Source organism: Schistocerca serialis, chromosome 3 (assembly GCF_023864345.2).
Source record: "Schistocerca serialis cubense isolate TAMUIC-IGC-003099 chromosome 3, iqSchSeri2.2, whole genome shotgun sequence".
Classification (NCBI taxonomy): domain Eukaryota; kingdom Metazoa; phylum Arthropoda; class Insecta; order Orthoptera; family Acrididae; genus Schistocerca; species Schistocerca serialis.
In genome coordinates this window covers 648,679,881-648,699,245 of record NC_064640.1, presented here as the reverse complement: position 1 = coordinate 648,699,245, position 19,365 = coordinate 648,679,881, and the positions used below count along the sequence as shown (strand labels likewise).

The window sequence follows — 19,365 nt, the reverse complement described above, 5'->3', positions numbered from 1 at the left end:
TGCATTGACTGATTTAATTAGACTATATTCCATTCCCATTGCTTCACATTTTGATCTTCACTTTATAATATAGTTTCAAGACTTAATCTATTCCTCTCAAATGATGTTCCATGTCCTTTGCTGTTTGTTAAAGAATTACGATGTCTTCGGAAAATAAGAACGTTTTTATTCCTTTTTTCCTGAACTTTAATTCATTTTCGTAAGTTCTTCTTGTCTACCTTTACTGCTTCCTCAATTTGCGAACTGAATACCATCGAGTACAGGGCGCACCTATGTCTCACACTCTTCCTAACTACTGTCTTTTCTTCATATTATTTGATTCTTATAACACCAGTCACACAGTAATAACGTCTCGCTTCCTGTATTTTACCCTTGCTAAATTCAGAATTTCAAAGAGAGTATTCCAATCAACACTCACGAAAAAGTTTCTTTAAGTACGAAAATGTTATCACAGTACGTTTACTAATCATTAACTCATCTTCTAAGTTACTTTGAGAGTAATTCTCTTTAATTCCAGAAATGCATACAGAGTTGAAAGTTATACAGCAGTTGATGAACAACTGGTACCCTTCAGAGGCAAATAGAGACATTATGTGATGCAAGGTCTTGGTATAGTTCTCAAATAGAAGTGTAGGCCGGAAAGCAGACTGAAGGGCTTTTCCAAATTTGTGATTCAGGCAAAGACTCTATTTTGCGACTTACTGAGGGGATTCAAGGAACTGTCCGAAACGTCACAACAGATCAGTGGTACCGAGCGAGGTAGCACAGTGGTTAGACACTGGACTCGCATTCGGGAGGACGACGGTTCAATCCCGCGGCCGGCCATCCTGATTTAGGTTTTCCGTCATTTCCCTAAATCGCTCCAGGCAAATACCGGGATGGTTCCTTTGAAACGGCACGGCCGACTTCCTTCCCCGTCCTTCCCTAATGTGATGAGACCGATGACCTCGCTGTCTGGTCTCCTTCCCCAAAGAACCCAACCCAACCCCAACCCCAGATGAGTGGTACACTAGAATCTTGCTAACCGACGAATTACTGAAGAAACGATTAACACTTGTTGGCACAATGAGAAAACATAAGCCTCAGATTCCTTAAGAATTGACTACCATAAGAGGGAGAGAAACTACAGTTACAATTTTTGCTTACAAAGGTAATATCACTTGCCTTTCATATGTACCTAAAAACGGTACTTATGTTCTACTGCTGTCGACAATCGATCTAAATTCCAAGGGTATTGATACTAGAACAGGTGATGGGAGAAAGGTGAGATCATTGCCTTCTGCAACCCTACAAAAGGCGGAGTTGACACAGTTGACAAGTTGTGTCCAACAAACACCGTAAAAAGAGGAACAAAAATATAGCCATTAATAGTGTTCTTTCGGATGTTATATTTTGCTTGCGTTAAGGCTCAAGTTATATTGAAGTGCAACATTACCAGTATTGCTGCGGGAAGAGGGCAATTAGTAAGGCAGCTGTGGCAGGTGCTTGTGTGTCCTCAGGTTTTAAAAAAGAGCTTCAAATACAGCCTTACCAAGATCCATCCGGATGAAGGCAGCTAGCATCTCAAACACGGTAGAGGTTACTTCAGCAGTTCAAAGCGATGTACACAAATCAGCAATATGTACAGTTTGCCCAACAAACGCTACCAAGAAGCCAAGTTCTTCTGTTGGAGATGTAAACAGTTTAGGTGTCATATGAAAAACATCAGCAGTAAATGTATCTATTCAGAAGCTTCTTCTAGTGATGAAGAAAATGTTCAATGTACAACTGTGCCTTTCCCCCAGACCTTTGGAAGGAATGATGGTTTTAAGTGATATAAATGTATGTCCTCCTTTATCTGTTAACATCTTCCTACAATTTAAAAATGGTTAAAGCTTTTTTATTTTATTTTTTTGGGAAATAGTATATACTTTAAAATTTGAAACCATTTTAAACATGTTACTGATTTATCAACTATAGATAATTGTTGTAGTAATTTAGTGGTCAAAATTGTACTTCAATTAAATAATAAAAGATTAAATAAATGCCTAATCTATAATAAACATTTTTTTAAATTTTTAACCTCGATATCATGTTAACGTAGGGTGCCGCGAATACCCCACCTCACTAGCTATGCTATGAATGTTCACCCCCCAGTTAAAGATTAAAGATATGAACCTGTAATTTAATGGATTACTCCTACTGCCTTTATTGAGTATTGGTGTGACACATGCAACTTTCCAGTCTTTGGGTATTGATCTTTCGTCGAGCAAGCGGTTATATATGATTGTTAAGTATGGAGCTACTGCATCAGTATACTCTGAAAGGAAATTAGTTGGTATACATTCTGGATCGGAAGATTTGCTATTATTAAGTGATTTAAGTTCCTTCACTTCTTCGAGGATATCTACTTTTAAGTTACTCATGTTGGCATCTGCTCTTGATTCGAATTGTGGAATATTTACTTCGTCTTCTTTGGTGACGGAATTTCAGAAGACTGTGTTTAGTCACTCTGCTTTGGCAGTACTGTCATAGAAAGTATTTATATAGCTATCGTGCATAGAAGGCATTGATTGTATTTTGCCGCTAGCATACTCCACATACCACCAGAATCTCTTTGGATTTTCTGACGGGTTTCGAGACAAGGTTTCGTTGTGGAAACTATCATAAGCATCTCGCATTGGTGTCCGAGCTAAATTTCGAGCTTCTGTACAAGATCGCTAATCTTGTTTCAGCAACACCGCTCTGACCTGTTTTGTGTAACATGGGGGATCAGTTCCGTTATTTGTTAATTTGTTTGATATAAATCTCTCAATCGCTTTCAATAGTATTTCTTTTAATTCAAGCCACGTCTGGTCTACACTTACGCTGTTAATTTGGAAAGAGTGGAGATTATCTCTCAGGAAGGGGTCAATAGAATTTTTATCTGGGTTATTGAATAGATATATTTTTCGTTTATGTTTGAAGGATTTTGGAGTTACAGTATTCAGTTTCGCTACGACAACGCTGTGTTGACTAATCCCTTCATCCGTTTTGATACTCGTTATTATCTCAGTATTATTTGTTGCGAAGAGGTGAAATATGTTTTCACAGCCGTTTACTATTCGAGAGGGCTCATGAACGATCTCAATTCCTTCCAAATTAACATTATAAGTATAGACCACACGTGGCTTGAATTCAGAAACAGTATCGAGCAGTTGAAAGATTTACACCAAATATAGTAACAACCGACGGAGCTGATCTCCCTTGGTACACAAAACAGTTTCACTGGTGCAAAAACCACGAGAAAAGCATGCCACACGTAAACGAACGCAAAACTCCGAAAGTTGGCCATTTTGTACAGAAGCTCGAAATTTATCGCAGACTTCAGTGCCAGATGCTTATAACAGTTTTCACAATGAAACTTTATCTGGAAACCGGCAGAAAATCCAATGAAATTCTGGTTGTATGTAAAATATGATAGCGACAAGATACAATCAATGACTTCTTTGCACGACATCAATGGAAATACTGTCGATGATAGTGCCACTAAAACAGAGTTACTGTATACGATTTTACGAAATTCCTTCAAAGAAAGGAGATGAAGTAAATAATCCAGAATTCGAATCAAGAACAACTGCTAACATGAGTAACTTACAACTAGATATCCTCGGAGTAGCGAAGCAATTTAAATCACTTAATAAAAGCAAATCTTCTTGTCCAGACTGTATGAAAATTAGGTTCCTTTCAGAGTATGCTGATGCAATACCTCCATACTTAACAGTCGCATACAGCCGCTTGCTCGGCGAAAGATCCGTACTCAAAGACAGTAAAATTGCACAATCACACCAAATTTAAAGAAAGGCAGTAGGAGTACTCCACTAAATCACAGGCCCGTATCATTAACGTCGATATGTAGCAGGATTTTGGAACATATATTATGTTCGAACATTATGAATTATCTCGAAGAGAACAGTCTATTTACACACAGTCAATACGGATTTAAGAAACATCGCTCTTGTGAAACACAACCATAGCTTTACTCACATGAAGGGATTTCAGATTGATTCCTTATTTCTAGATTTCGAGAGGACTTTTGAACCGAACCTCACAAGCGGCTTGTAATCAAAATGCGTGCTTATGGGATACTGTTACAGTTATGCTACTGGATTCGTGATTTCCTGTCAGATACGACACAGTCCACGGCAACTGATGGAAATTTATCGAGTAAAACACAAGTGATATCAGGCGTTCGCCAAGATAGTGTTATAGGCCTTCTGTTGTTCCTTATTTATGTAAAAGGTTTAGGAGACGATCTGAACAACAACCTTAGTTTGTTTGCAGACGATGCTGTCGCTTATCGTGTAGTACAGTCATCAGAAGATCAAACCAATTGCAAAATACTTTAGATCAGATATCTGTATGCTGCGAAAATTGGCAATTGACCCTAAATAATGAATATAGTGTGAGGTCATCCGTATGAGTGCTAGAAGGAATCCATTAAAATTCGGTTACACAATAAATCAATCAAATCTAAAGGCCGTAAATTCAACTACGTACCTGGGAATTACAATTAGGAACAACTTAATTTAGACACACATAGCAAATGTTGTGGAACAGGAGAACCAAAAGGTGCGATTTATTGGCAGAAAACTTACAAGATGCAACAGATCTTTTAGAGAGACTGCCTACACTGCGCATGTACGTCTTCTTTTGGATGGAGTACTGCTGCGCGGTGTGGGATTCTTAACAGACAGGATTAACGGAGTACATCGAGAATGTTCCACGAAGGGCAGAAAGTTTTGTACTATCGAGAAATAGGAGATATAGTGTCACGGACGTGATACATGATATGGACTGGACATTACCGCATTCTCGTTGTTCACGAAATTTCAATCACCAACTTTCCCCTCCGAATGCGAAACTATTTTTTTGACGCCGACCTAGTTAGGGAAGAACGATCATCATAATAAAATATGGGAAATCAGAGCTCGCACGGAAAAATATGGGCGTTCGTTTTCTGTTTTCCAGCATGTATACTAGTTTTTATAGAAGGACTCAATACGATCAATATAAAGGTAGGAGCATTCGACTATTGAGTGAATTATTTGAGCGTTTATGAGCACGTGAAAGCATTCTAAGGTTCTTGCAGTTTTTAGAAATCAATTTCGTACCAGGAAGCTGAGTTACCATATTATGCTTCTTGGTGGTGATATTATAGCATTTAGTTGTAGTCATAAAATTAGTTATTTTATCCATACCACGCATAAACTTGTCTGCCGTTGTTGAAAAGGAGGATGCTATATCTCCTGCAGCATCGTCCTCAGACTGATTACTTACTGTTGCATGATCACTTTCTTCGCAGTGCTCTTCTTCATCTTCATTGTCATCCGAACCTTCAAACTCCGGCATGTAACAAATCGTCATGGTCATTCAAAACTTCCTCCAATAGCTTTCCAAGATGCTATTGCCGCTCTTCGTAAGACATGATATACACTGCTCACCACTCCTAGGTAGGTGGGGTGTTATCAGCACCCCAGCGCTTTAAAATTCTGGTGTACATTGTTGCGTATCTTTAAAAACACAAACAACGGTTTTGTAACAATATGCACCCATCTGAACGAAGGTATCAAGCTGCTTAACAGTGTGACCAACAGGCATCCCTAAATACCAGTCAAGTTTACATCTGGGGTGTTGCGAACACACCACATCCCCAATTAAAGGTTGCAGCAGGGTTATGGAACATACATTGTGTTCGAACATTATGAATATCTCGAACGGAAAGGTCTATTGGCCCACAGTGAACACGGATCTAGAAAACATTGTTCCTATGAAACATAACTAGCACATTACTCACACAAATTGTTGAGGGTTATTGGCAAGTGATTTCAGATTGATTCCGTGTTTCAAGATTTCCAGAAGGCTTTCGACAACGCACCTCACAGGCGGCTTGTAATCAGATTGCGTGCTTACATAATATAGTCTCAGTTATGCGATTGGGTTTGTGATTTCCTGTCGGAGAGGTCACAGTTCGTAGTAATTGACGGAAATTCATAGAACAAAACATAAGTAGTTTCTGGTTATAAGCCCTCTGCTTTTCCTTATCCATATATACTATTTAGGAGACAATCTGAGCAGGAGTCTTAAGTTGTTTGCAGATGACGCTGTCGCTTATGGACTAGTAAAGTCATCAGAAAATCAAAACAAATTTGCAGAATGGTTTAGAAGAAATATCTGTAAGGTGTGAAAACTGGCAATCGATCCGAAATAATGAAAAGTGTCAGGTCATCCACATGAGTGCTAAAAGGAATCCGTTAAATTTCGGTTACACGATAAATCAATCAGGTTTAAAGGTCGTAAATTCAACTAAGTACCCATGATTTACATTTACAAGCAATATAATGTGGAAAGAACACATAGAAAATGCGTTTTATTGCCAGAAGACTCAGAAGATGCAAATGGTTTACTAAAGCTACACTCATTCGTCCTCTATTGGAGTAAGCTGCGCGGTGTGTGGTTCTTACTGGATAGGATTAACGGACAACATCGAGAACGTTAAAAGAAGAGCAGTATGTTTCGTGTTGTCGAGAAATGGAGGAGAGAGTATCACGGACATGAAGCAGGATGTGGGGTGGACATCATTAAAACAATGTCGTTTCTCGTTGCATCGGGATCGTCTCACGAAATTTCAACCACCAACTTTCTGCTCTCAACGCGCAAATATTTTTTTAACACTGAACTACATAGGAATAAACGATCATCATAATACAATAAGGGAAATTAAAGCTGGCACGGAACGATGTAGGTGTTCTTTATTCCGCGCTCTGTTCGAGAGTGGAATAATAGAGAATTATTGTGAAGATTGGTCGATGAACACACTGCCAGGTAATTAAATGTTATTTGCCAAGTATCCAAGTAGATGCAGATGTTGATTGTCTCACAGGTAGGCCTCAAGCTAATTTTTATCTGCTTTTTTGAGTAGATATATTTTTCCTCTTTCTTTTAACCGATTTGGGAGTTACAGTATTCAGTCTCGATACGACAACCCTGTGCACACTAATCCCTGTAGTCGTTTTGGTGTTCGTTATTAGCTCAGGATTATTTGTTGTGAAGATTTCAACAATGTTTTCACAACCGTTTTCTATTAGAGCGGGCTCATGAAGTAACTGCTCGAAATAATTTTCGGAGAATATGTTTAACGCAATTTCTGATGATGCTTTATGCTACCTCCGGATTTAACATGTATTTTCCCCAAGAAATCGAGGGTAAATTATAGTCACTACCAACTATAAAGGCATGAGACGGGCATGTTTGAAATTAGGCTCAAGTTTCCTTTGTACCTTTCAGTATTTGCATGCAACTACTATTTTATTCCAGTTGTCAAGAATGACCTCTATCCATATTAGCTATCTACTTCAATTTCTCTACAAGATAAACTACTTCTAACAGCAACAAACACGCCACCGCCCACCCTTAGGTCCTTCGCAAAAATTTCGGCTCAACTAACTCCGGCTTTACCCAGCTTTCAGGGCCTACAACGACTTCAGCATTAGTTCTTTCTATTAGCGCTTGGAGCTCTGGTACTTTCCCATTACAACTACGACAATATACAACGGTTATACCGATGGTTTCTAGATCTACAGTCTTCCTGTGTTCGACATGCACCCTTTAAGACTGAAGCCCTTTCTGTGTTTCCCGGAGCACTGTAACCGAAAGAACCGCCTAGTCCACGCCACACAGCCCCCGCTGTCACTGTAGCGCCCTCCAGAGTGTAATTTACTACCTGATATCTGCTGCATAGTCGTAACTGCACTGGAAAGTGGACTACAACTGTCAGTATAGACTTTCTGTTTTGTGTCCATGAGTTCACTCTTCAGTACCTGACGTGCTGCCAAGAAGAAAATAAGCTATAATGGCTGGATTGTGCCACTAGTACTTGGAGGTACTAACCAGTCTAAAAACATAGAACTCGTTACCTAAAAATGTAGTAAATACAGATGTAATGTTGTTCACTATATTGCCCTCAGACACCCGAAGAATATCCGCACTTATACCCCTAACAGCCTATACGTTCCTTCCACCTTTCAAAATTCCCATCTTTGTTCAGTATTGCTTGCAAACTTAGCCTTCATATTCATACAAGTGCTTCTTTTTCCTTTGACAGACCGTTTAATTTTCCACAGTAGGTTTCTATTTTTGCTAGAGCCATGCTTTCCTCTGCAGATTCACATTTCTCCTCTAGCCATTGCTTGCCATTTTGTACATTCAGTTAGTCCAATTTTTTGACGTCTGTAGTTCCTTTTGCGTAGTTCGTTTGCTGCATGTTTATATTTACTCCATTCGCCAATTCAAGTAAGATCTTTTGCGTTATAAAAGGATTTATATTGGGCCTTGACATTTTGCCTATTTGATTCTCAGCTGCCTTCACTATTACATCTATCAGAGCTAAGAGTTCTTACAATAAAGTCTTTGTCATCTATTTGTCTAGGTTGCAGAGGGAATTTTGCGGGTAATGTTCTGGCGCTCCATAAACGTTTTTTTGTTCCTGGCATTTCGTCCATCGCTGTGTTGCACAACTTCAGAGGTGCTCTCGCTACCGTCAGACAGACTTTACGGAACCAAGAGCGTCTCTGAAGATTCCAGCGTAGTTCTGGACGAAACACCAGGCATAAAAATTTTTCTTGAATCGTGACCATACGGCGCGGAAAATTCACCGAAAACAGCCATCCGTCGTCTAGTGTATTCCTTTCCCATGTTTCAGTCATTCGTTGCGCTTTCTCCCTTTGATACCTTCAGCAACATCTAGTTGTTTCAATACATCTAGGTCCCACCTGCTTAATCTCCTACCTTTTTGTCACTTCTTCAATTTAAACCGTGTTCTGTGTCCTCCGCTGGCCCTTTAAATGTATTGTAGCTTAAAATCTGGTTTCGAAATCTCTCTCTTACCATTATATAATCAATCTAAAACATTACAGTTTCCCCAGGTCTCTTCCATATATACAACCTTGATTCATGATTGTGAAATTATAGTTACAATTATTACCAATGATTAAATTGTACTATGTGCAAATCTGTATCAGCCAGATTCCCCAATCATTTCTTTTATCCAGTCCGTGTGCTTTTACTATTTTTCCTTCTCTCCCTTTTCCTACTATCCAATTCCAATCCTCCATCACAATTAAGTTTTCGTGTGACTTAACTATCTACATAACTTCCTTCACCACAGTATACATTTTTCCGATCGTTTCATCATCTGTGTAGCTAGTGGGCGTATATCCTTGTTCCACTGTACTGGGTGTCGACTTTGTAACTATACATCCCTATTTCCCTATCTGATTTGTCTATGCTCTTCATATTAGATTATCCACTTTCGTATTGTCTAATACATTATTAAACTTACTTCTGCATTAGCCCTATTTGACGTTGTGTTCACAAGTCTGTACCAGCCCTACCAGAAGTCCTGATCTACATTACATTTCACAAATTTACACTATATCAAACTTCAACCTCTCCATTCATTTTTTCAGATTCTCCAGCCTAGCCATCCAGTTATGGGATCTAATATGCCACGTTCTGTGCATAAGACTCCAGTTTTGCTTTCCCTGGTGACAACATCCTCATAAGTAGCTTCACCTATAGATCCGAAACGGGGACAATTATGCCTCAGAAATATTTTACGAAATAGTATGTATTAATCTTTAAGCTGTGCAGTGAGGCTGCATGTCCTCCAGAATTATCATAACTGCAGTTTCCCCTTGTTTTCAACCATTCTCAATACGAACACAGAAGCCAGATGTCAGCTAATATTACAAGACCAGACCAGTCAATCAGCGGACGCTGATGGCAGCGCATTTTCCACCAGAACTGGCAGTGACCCAATACTAGTTGCTCCTGTAACTGCTGTAGTGGTTGACATCCCTCTTCAGAAAGCACATAATATGTTAATCTGACATCTCCACAAACTGCCCTCTGATGTGGTTGCACCAAGTTACAATCGTCTGCATCATACATGCACACAAGCTATTACACCTGATCAAGGTCCATGTTTCGTGGGTGATGATAATGGATGGTCAGTCAAAACTGCTTTAGCCACTTAAGAATTTAGATATGCATTTCTCTTCAGTTTACTTTATTGCAACTCTCGATGTCCTCCCTATAGTCCATAATATACCTAGTGTTTGTATTCAGTGGCGTACTTGCTCCTAATACGATGCGATTACTAAGAGAGAAAAGCTGTTTTAGTAAATAGATCCCTTTGCACAATATCGAGAAGGATGCAGTATGTCACAGGGCCACTTGAAAAAACGGCAAGAATTACTCTCCAACCAAAATCGCAAGTCTCCTGTAAACAGCACTGTATTGTATTCCACTCCTGCTGTATCCGCCCACGATGGACAACACTCCACTATTCCCAGCGACATAGTACATTCGTAAGGTGTACACACGTCTCACGACCTGCTGATCATAAGGAAGTTGGTGGCGTATAATCTGACAGGAGATGTGTGACCCTGAGTATGCCGCGACTTGTCCAACTGTGCTGGTAGACATCTTCTGGAATGTATAGTAACAAAGTGAGAGCTTGGTCGACGTTGTCAGTAATCTCGCTGAACATTTCTTCCTTGCTGGGATCTTCTCCACGACTCTTTGTCCATACAGACTGTTGCTGGCATGCTTAAGTGACCTTCTGCTGCAGTGCTTGTTTATAACGTTCTTTCTGTCACAGTTTTGTCCGCATAGTGTCAATTTGTTTCGTGGAATTTGAAGATTCCTTAACGCAAGGACACAACTGAAGAGTTGTTGTCTTCAGTCCAGAGACTGGTTTGATGCAGCTCTCCATGCTACTCTAACCTGTGCGAGGTTCTACATCTCCCAGTACCCACTGCAACCTACATCGTTCTGAATCTGTTTAGTGTGTGTGTCAAATGGCTCTGAGCACTATGGGACTCAACTGCTGAGGTCATTAGTCCCCTAGAACTTAGAACTAGTTAAACCTAACTAACCTAAGGACATCACACACATCCATGCCCGAGGCAGGATTCGAACCAGCGACCGTAGCGGTCTCGCGGTTCCAGACTGCAGCGCCAGAACCGCGCGGCCACTTCGGCCGGCTCTGTTTAGTGTATTCACCTCTTGGTCTCCCTCTACGATTTCTACCCTCCACGCTGCCCTCTAGTACTAAACTGGTGATTCCTTGATGCCTCAGAATATGCCCTAACAACCGGTCCCTTCTTCTAGTCAAGTTGTGCCACAAGCTCCTCTTCTCCCCAATTCTATTCAGTACCTCCTCATTAGTTATGTGATCTACCCATCTAATCTTCAGCATTCTTCTGTAGCATCACATTTCGAAAGCTTCTATTCTCTTCCTGTCTAAACTATTTATCGTCCACGTTTCACTTCCATACATGGCTACACTCCATACAAATACTTTCAGAAACGACTTCCTGACACTTAAATCTATATTCGATGTTAACAAATTTCTCTTCTTAAGAAACGCTTTCATTGCCATTACCAGTCTACATTTTATATCCTCTTTACTTCGGTCATCATTAGTTACTTATCCTCCTTTGAAGACACTGTCCATTCCGTTCAGCTGCTCTTCCAGGTCCTTTGCTGTCTCTAACAGAATTACAATGTCATCGGCGAACCTCAAAGTTTTTATTTCTTCTCAATGGATTTTAATTCCTACTCCGAATTTTCTTTTGTTTCCTTTTCTGCTTGCTCAATATACAGATTGAATAACATCAGCGTTAGGCTACAACCCTGTCTGACTCCCTTCCCAACCACTGCTTCCCTTTCATGCCCCTCGACTCTTATAACTGCCATCTGGCTTCTGTAATTGTAAATAGCCTTTCGCTCCCTATAATTTACCCTTGCCACCTTCAGAATTTGAAAGAGAGTATTCCAGTCAACATTGTCAAAAGCTTTCTCTAAGTCTACAAATTCTAGAAATGTGGGTTTGCCTTTCCTTAATCTATTTTCTAAATAAGTCGTAGGGTCAGTATTGCCTCACGTCTTCCAACATTTCTACGGAATCCAAACTGATTTTCCCCGAGGCCGGCTTCTACCAGTTTTCTCATTCGTCTGTAAAGAATTCGTGTTAGTATTTTGCAGCCGTGGCTTATTAAACTGATATTTCGGTAATTTTCACATCTGTCAACACATACTTTCTTTGGGATTGGAATTATTATATTCTTTTTGAAGTCTGAGGGTATTTCGCCTATCTCATACATCTTTCTCACTAGATGGTAGAGTTTTGTTCGACCTGGCCCTCCCAAGGCTGTCAGTAGTTCTAATGGAATGTTGTCTACTCCCGGGGCCTTGTTTCGACTTAGGTCTTTCAGTGCTCTGTCAAACTCTTCACGCAGTATCATATTCCCCATTTCATCTTCATCTATATTCTCTTCCATTTCTATAATATTGTCCTCAAGAACATCGCCCTTGTATAGATGTATTTGATGTATATTAGATGTATTTGTGACTGCAGGGTGGGAAGAAGGTGTGTAAGAAAAGTTAAAATATTCCTTCGTCTCGTTCTCAGAGTTACCATGGCGTCGCACTAAGTCTCACTCGTGACGTTTGCACTTAAGGCACATTACGCGATGTACTACTCAACTTTTGTTAAAGGACCCAAATCAATTTTCTGTACTGATCCAGTTTAAATAAGGGTCACCAGTCCCAGGTTGATCAACGAGTCAATGTTGAAGTTGTTACTACTCTAATATCAGTAATTAATGCCCTGTACTTCTCTAATCACATTCAAGATCCGATCATAGGAACAGATAACGTACACAGCCAGCAATTAAGATACCGCTTCCTGCTATTTCGTTCAGCTTATGCAGACAGTCGTTTCAAAGCTAAATTCAATGCCTATAAAGTCACACAGAATCATCACACTTAAGTTTTACACAGATACAAACGTATTTATTTGTTTCAAACAGACTTTGGCAATTGCGTCACATTTATCAAACACCACCTCTGACTACTAAAGACTCCACGGCGTGATAGGAGGCCTCTCCCAGATGAGCATGAGCATGCTCACTAAATTGCAGTACTCGGCCAGAGTATCTGAAAATGAGGAAGCGGAATTTCATGTTCACACACAGGAAAGTGCTTTAGAATTCTTGTAGGCTTTCCCGAAGATCACTAACGTCGAAATCCACTTGAATCCATCATATATGTTCCTGCAAGAACATAACCTGCCTCCTACACCTGGGACGACTGGCAAGCAACTCCTCAATTCTGTGAATTCCTAATACTTCCACGAAAATGTTTTCGCCTTTAGGCCTTTAAACCAATCAGCCTCATGGGGGATTGCCGATATTTCGCTATGTGCCACTGATAACACTCCAGTGGGAGGAGCTTCTTAGTGCCAGAACTTTTCACAAGGTTATTTCCAAACAATTAGTGAAAGCTATAACATGGCCTTTCAATATAAACTGTTTACATTATTTCTTTCTGTTAAAATCCTGGCACAGGAGGACAAGCATAACATGTCTGATCCTGGCATGGTGCGCCATAAATGAAGTGCCTTCTTCTGGCATGGGTTCTCAGGTACAAAGCGCCTGCTACTGGATCGTTACGTTTTTTTAACTTTTAGGTATTAGTTTTTAAATGTTTATTTGCACAACGGATTTTATATCTGTTCATATGACGTAGAAGAATGCGAACTTTAATCCATATCTTTGAAATTCCTGAGTCTTTATCTTGAAACAGTGTTCTGTTATATATGCATGCAATCTGATGTGTATTACCGTAAAGATGACTGTGAACTTAGGTTTAGTGGCTTGATTTTCTCTTGATGTTGAATCTTAGGTATGAGATTAAACGAAATATCACTTATTGTTTCTAGTTTGTTTTTTGCACCAACTGTCATCAAACAACATTTCCATTGATTGCACCACATTATTTCACCACACCAAACTCTTCGTTAAAACAAAACTTGTTCATTAATTTTCTTATTCAATAATCGCTCCGATCTTATATCCTCAGTACTGTTTAAAACTGTTAATTATCTCACATATTTCTATAGCACTTCCATATCATTCGCCATCGTCACTTTCATGTCCCAACATTCCCGGCTCTCTTGCTCCGTTCTGACGATCCTGACACTGCCCTGGCTTCTCCTGCCCAGCGTTTTAGCTTTACGTCGCAAGTTCTGCTTTCTGTCGATTGCAATACATATCTTCATACGATGTGCCAGTAAGTACAATTCTCTTATGAAAAATTTCTTTCCTTACAGATTCTTTTTCTTATCAAACTCCTACATACAAATCGGGTCTTAGCCATTCATTACTTACTAAAAATGTTCCCGCCCGTTTAGCCGTGCGGTCTAACGCACGGCTTTCCGGACTGGCAAGGAGCGCCTGGTGCCCGGCACGAATCCGTCCGGCGGACTTGTGCCGAGGTCCGGTGAGCCGGCTAGTCTGTGAATGGTTTTTAGGCGGTTTTCCATTTGCCTCGGCGAATGCGGGCTGCTTTCCCTTATTCCACCTCAGCTACACTATGTCGGCGATTGCTGCGCAAACAAGTTCTCCACGTACGCGTACACCACCCTTAATCTACCATGCGAACATAGGGGTTACACTCGTCTGGTGTGAGACGTTCCCTGGTGGGGGCTCTACAGGGGGCCGAACGGCACAATAACCCTGAAGGAGTGATTCGGTGCGGGGCGGCGGAGGGGTGAAGTGGACTGCGGTAGTCGTCGTGGGGTGTGGACCACTGCGGCTGCGGCGGGGACGGAGCCTCTCCGTCGTTTCTAGGCCTCCAGTTAATATACAATACGATACTAAAAATGTGAGCTAACACCTAAGCCTCTGAAGATATGGTCACCTTACAATACACCTGTCATTATGGGACACTCTCTAGCTCTTGATCCAGTATAGCCGCCACAAATAACAAGCAACTTTGATGGAGTTCCCAGTAGTGATCTCCTACGGGGAAGGGGACGGTGGAGAGTGTGTGGGAGGGCGGGGGGGGGGGGGGGGGGGTACAGCCAGGTACGGGGAGATTTCACTTAAGTATGTAGCCGACAGATTCGAGTTTGTACCTGCCCATATCCGCCCGATTTCATTCACAGTGCCCGACTCAGACACATATCATTTTGTGGTGGTGCTCATTTCCCCCTGATCCGCCGATCAGTACGACAGGGATATCCATTATCAACATTGTTATTTGCATTGGCCTTAGACCCTTGTTGTGTGGTCTCCGAGACAGGCTCACTGGGATACAGTTCGGCGGCTCCATCTATCGCTGCACCGCATATGCGGATGATTTGATGATCGTCATACGTGGAGCTGACAATATGGCCGCGGTTTTGGACTGGATTGCAACCTACGGTACAGCTTCTGGTAGCCAAATCAACGTTGACAAGTCTGTCGCCTTGAGCATCGGGATTGGGCTACCGCAGGAACACATTGCCCCCTTACGCTTCAGTGATACTGTCCGCTGCTTGGGCTTAGATTTCATGAACGACATGCGACGCGCGACGACGCTCAATTATCGACGCCTTCTTAACAAAATTAGGGCCGGAATTGCAAATCAGCGCTAGCGATCCCTCAACATCGTTCAGGGGCGTATTATGCCAATGTATACCTTGCGTCCCGCATACCGCATGTCGCCCAAACGCTACCCATTCCGAAACCCTTGGCTCGTAGCATTATGGCAGCCCTGGGGTACTTCGTCACCGCTGGTATGTTACTGAAGATCAGATACGTATCTCTTACCCTCCCCAAGGAAAAAGGTGGTCTCGGCCTAGTTAACGTCCATGATAGGGCCATTGCCCTCTACGTTAGCTCACATTTATGTCTGCTGCGCTGTTGTCCTACGAGCCTCACGAGTCTGCTTCTGACGGCACTACGACCTGCTTCACTAAGAGCGCCGGTGCCACTACAGGACATCCCAGCGCCCCTCTTTTATATAGGACGTTTCTATTCAGAACAAAGTTATTGCAGCGTAGCGCTCACGACACCACAAATGGCCACAACTCGACGCCTATATCATGACATGCTGCAACGCCGCCCCCTAAATGTGGTCGAACTAAAATATCCTGACGTACGGTGGCGCGTGGTGTGGAAGACTGTACACGATGCCATGCGTGATTCCGATGTTGTTTCCCAATGGTACGTAGTCGTTAATGGGAAGCTGGTGACGCAAGAACGTCTCTACAATATCCACATGGCAGAATCTCCCAATTGTGTGGGTTGTAATACAGTAGATTCTGACGAGTACCACCTCAGCTGTGGAGAGGCAGAACCGGTTTGGCACCTAGTGCGGCAGATGCTGGCTTATCTCCTGCGAGTTATGCCGGAGCATATGTCTGCATGCACGTTATTGTTTCCGGACGAGACATTTTACCCCAAGATTCGAACCAACTCCGTCACCTGGATACGTGGGCATGCGGTCCATTACCTCTGTCGTGACGGACACAAGAATTTCCTTGACTTCTGGCTCTATTTGCAAGAAAGACATCATGCTATTTCCGGGCATACCAGATATAGACAGTGCTTCGCAAACTACCTATGGAGTGCCTTTCGCAGCCCGCCGTGCAGCTGGAATGTTCCAGGCAGTGGCAGATGAGGTCAGAACGAACTACAAACGAGCATATATTGAACAATCTTTATCAGTGGGCGCAGTCGGTGGGAAGCCTAACTACGATGTGGTAGCTTTCTTTTCATGTTATTTATGTTTCATATCTTCGATGGTGTCTTCATTCTGTTTCAGTTTTCCAGGCTTGATTAACTATGACTGTTCGCACATTGATATCTATATACATAAAAAAGATTTTTAAAAAAAGTGGGCAGGAGACCTGCTTTCGAATCCAAATAAATACACAAGAACAAAATAAGAACACAATGAACAACAAATAAAATATAATAAAGTATTATACCCTTTCCTTTCTCCTTTTATTTTTATAAAAAGTTCAGAGGCATATTTAATTTTTGTTCGTTGGCGGAACCTGAAGTGGTGGCGAACGGACGTCCTAGTTATCTTCAGGATGAAAGTGGCGGTGGCACTAGCTTTGTTTTTGTTTTTAGGCTAGATAGGTTTTTGGGGGTAGTATGGGTGATAGGGGCCAACGCCTGAAGTGGAAGAGGTAATTAAACTTTAAAAAAATGAAAAAAATTAAAAAAATTAAAAAAAAGCTAGCCCTGCGGTGTAACGCACTGCTTCCCGAGCGGGAAGGTCTGCCAGTCACCGGCACGAATCCACCAGGCGGATTCGTGTCCATGTCCGGTGTGCCGGCCAGTCTGTGGATGGTTTTTACGGCGGTTTTCCATTTTCCTCGGCCAATGCAGGTTGGTTTCCCTTATTCTGCCTTAGTTGCACTATGTCGGCGGTTGCTGCGCAGACAGTGTCTCCACGTACTCGTACACCATAATTAATCTACCATGCAAACATTTGGGTTACACTCGTCTGGAATTTGACGTTCCCGGTGGGGGAGGGAGGGGGATCCAGTGGAAGCCAAACCGCGCAATAAGCCTAGGTTCGGTGTGGGTCGGCGGTGAGTTGAGTGGACTGCTGTAGGGTGTTGTGGGGTTGTGTGCCAATGAGGGCTAAGGCGGGGACGGAGCCTCTCCGTCGTTTCTAGGTCCCCAGTTCAACACAGTATAATACAATACAAACTGAAAACATATCCAAAAACAGAAAATGATACCGTTTAATTTTATAATAGATATATGTAGATTATCGTAATTACAGGCCCGTTGACAAAAAACACACCTGAGAAATTCTGTCTCCCACAATATACGACGTGGTAGTTCAATCATTACTAAAGAAGTAAAGTCCCATGAAGTACAAATCAACGTTCTGGAGAGAAACAAAATCTATGAAACAATCGATTGTTGGTCACAAGGTAAAGCGATAAGTAAGGTATCTGCTACGAAGCTTCCTTCCTGTATACATGTGTAATTCCAGAGCTACATCATAGATGACTGTCACATTCAAAAAAATTGTTGTCAATTTGCCCACATAAATATACAGTCAAGAATACGAATACATTTGGAAAAGAAAGGAACATCAGAAATAGAAGACTGAACAGACTGCATTGCTATTCGCATAGATACTTCCCAAGATGAACTCATTCATATTTGCACTTCGCAACGGGCTGCGAAAGAGACAGCACACACTGTGCGTAGCTCACTAGCGCCAGTGGAAATTTCAAAAGTAAACTTACCACACAATGGCATCCTATTGCTCAAAGATTACATACGAACACGATAGCGATGTTACTCAATACGGTTTTGGGAGAGTGGTGGACAGAATAACTTTGCTATCTTAAGTTTAGTGGATGAATGGAATGAAACAGACTCATTTAGAGTGTTTCTCAGTAAAAGTGTCACAGAGATTGTTCAGGTGTAACAAATGCTTTTGCATACATTCACAATAGTACAATAAATATTTTATCACCTAACTCCAATGAGACAACGGCTTTCAAAAAATTCATGATACTATTTATGCCCCACGTAAGTGCAAAACGTATTTAATTTCGTTCGACCATACATTACACCAAAGTTTTCAACATAGTGTGCGATCTGGCGAATAATTAACGTAATTTGTTTCCCACAAAAAATTGCAGTGTATACTTAACTTCTCCTCCCGCACAGGCCATGAAGGCCCAAAGGTACCGACTGGCCGCCGTCTCATCCTCACCCACAGACGGAACTGCGTGCGGATAGGGAGGGGCATGGGACCAGCACACCGCTCTCCCGGCCGTATGTCAGTTTCCGAGACCGGAGCCGCTACTTCTCAATCAAGTAGCTCCTCAGTGTTGCCTCACAAGGGCAGAGTGCAGCCCGCTTGCCAACAGCACTCAGTAGACCGGATGGTCACCCATCCAAATGCTAGCCCAGCCCGATAGGGCTTAACTTCGGTGATCTGACGGGAACCGGTGTTACCACTGCGGCACGGTCGTTGGCAGTGTATACTTAGGTAACACTTTAACACTCCAACGTAATCGTCTGAAGTCTAAGTCTGGTGGAGATGAAATACCTACTTAGAGAGATGACCGAACATTGTCTCCTACGATGCCTACGCATTTGAATCAACAAGTTTTTAGTTGTTTAATGTCATCAGGTAAGTAGACTTCGTCTTACTGTGCCAAGTATTATTTCACCGAGGTAGTAATTTCGACTTCCAATGAAACTTCCTTCACAGCAAAACATTTTGGTGTATAAGGAAACAATAAGAATCCGACAACGTACTACTTCGCCACTGTCAGGACTTCTGTTTGAGTTTTGAGCCTGGTCGTTGAGGAAAAGCAATTCTCATTTACCAGACTCTTTCGTTTTCCAAGGAGCTTTTGCGTCATACGTCCCAGTAACGAAGTATAACAGCACACTCTTCCAGTAATGATTTTACGTAAGTTTTCAGTGAGATCCAGCATTTCTCCACACCATCATAAAAAAAGAG

General features: G+C 41.7%; 1 pseudogene; it reads right to left on the bottom strand.

The window, feature by feature from the left end:
* Window positions 1-18,754: 18,754 nt before the first annotated feature.
* LOC126472035 (5S ribosomal RNA) lies at window positions 18,755-18,872 on the bottom strand (annotated as a pseudogene).
* Window positions 18,873-19,365: the final 493 nt, after the last annotated feature.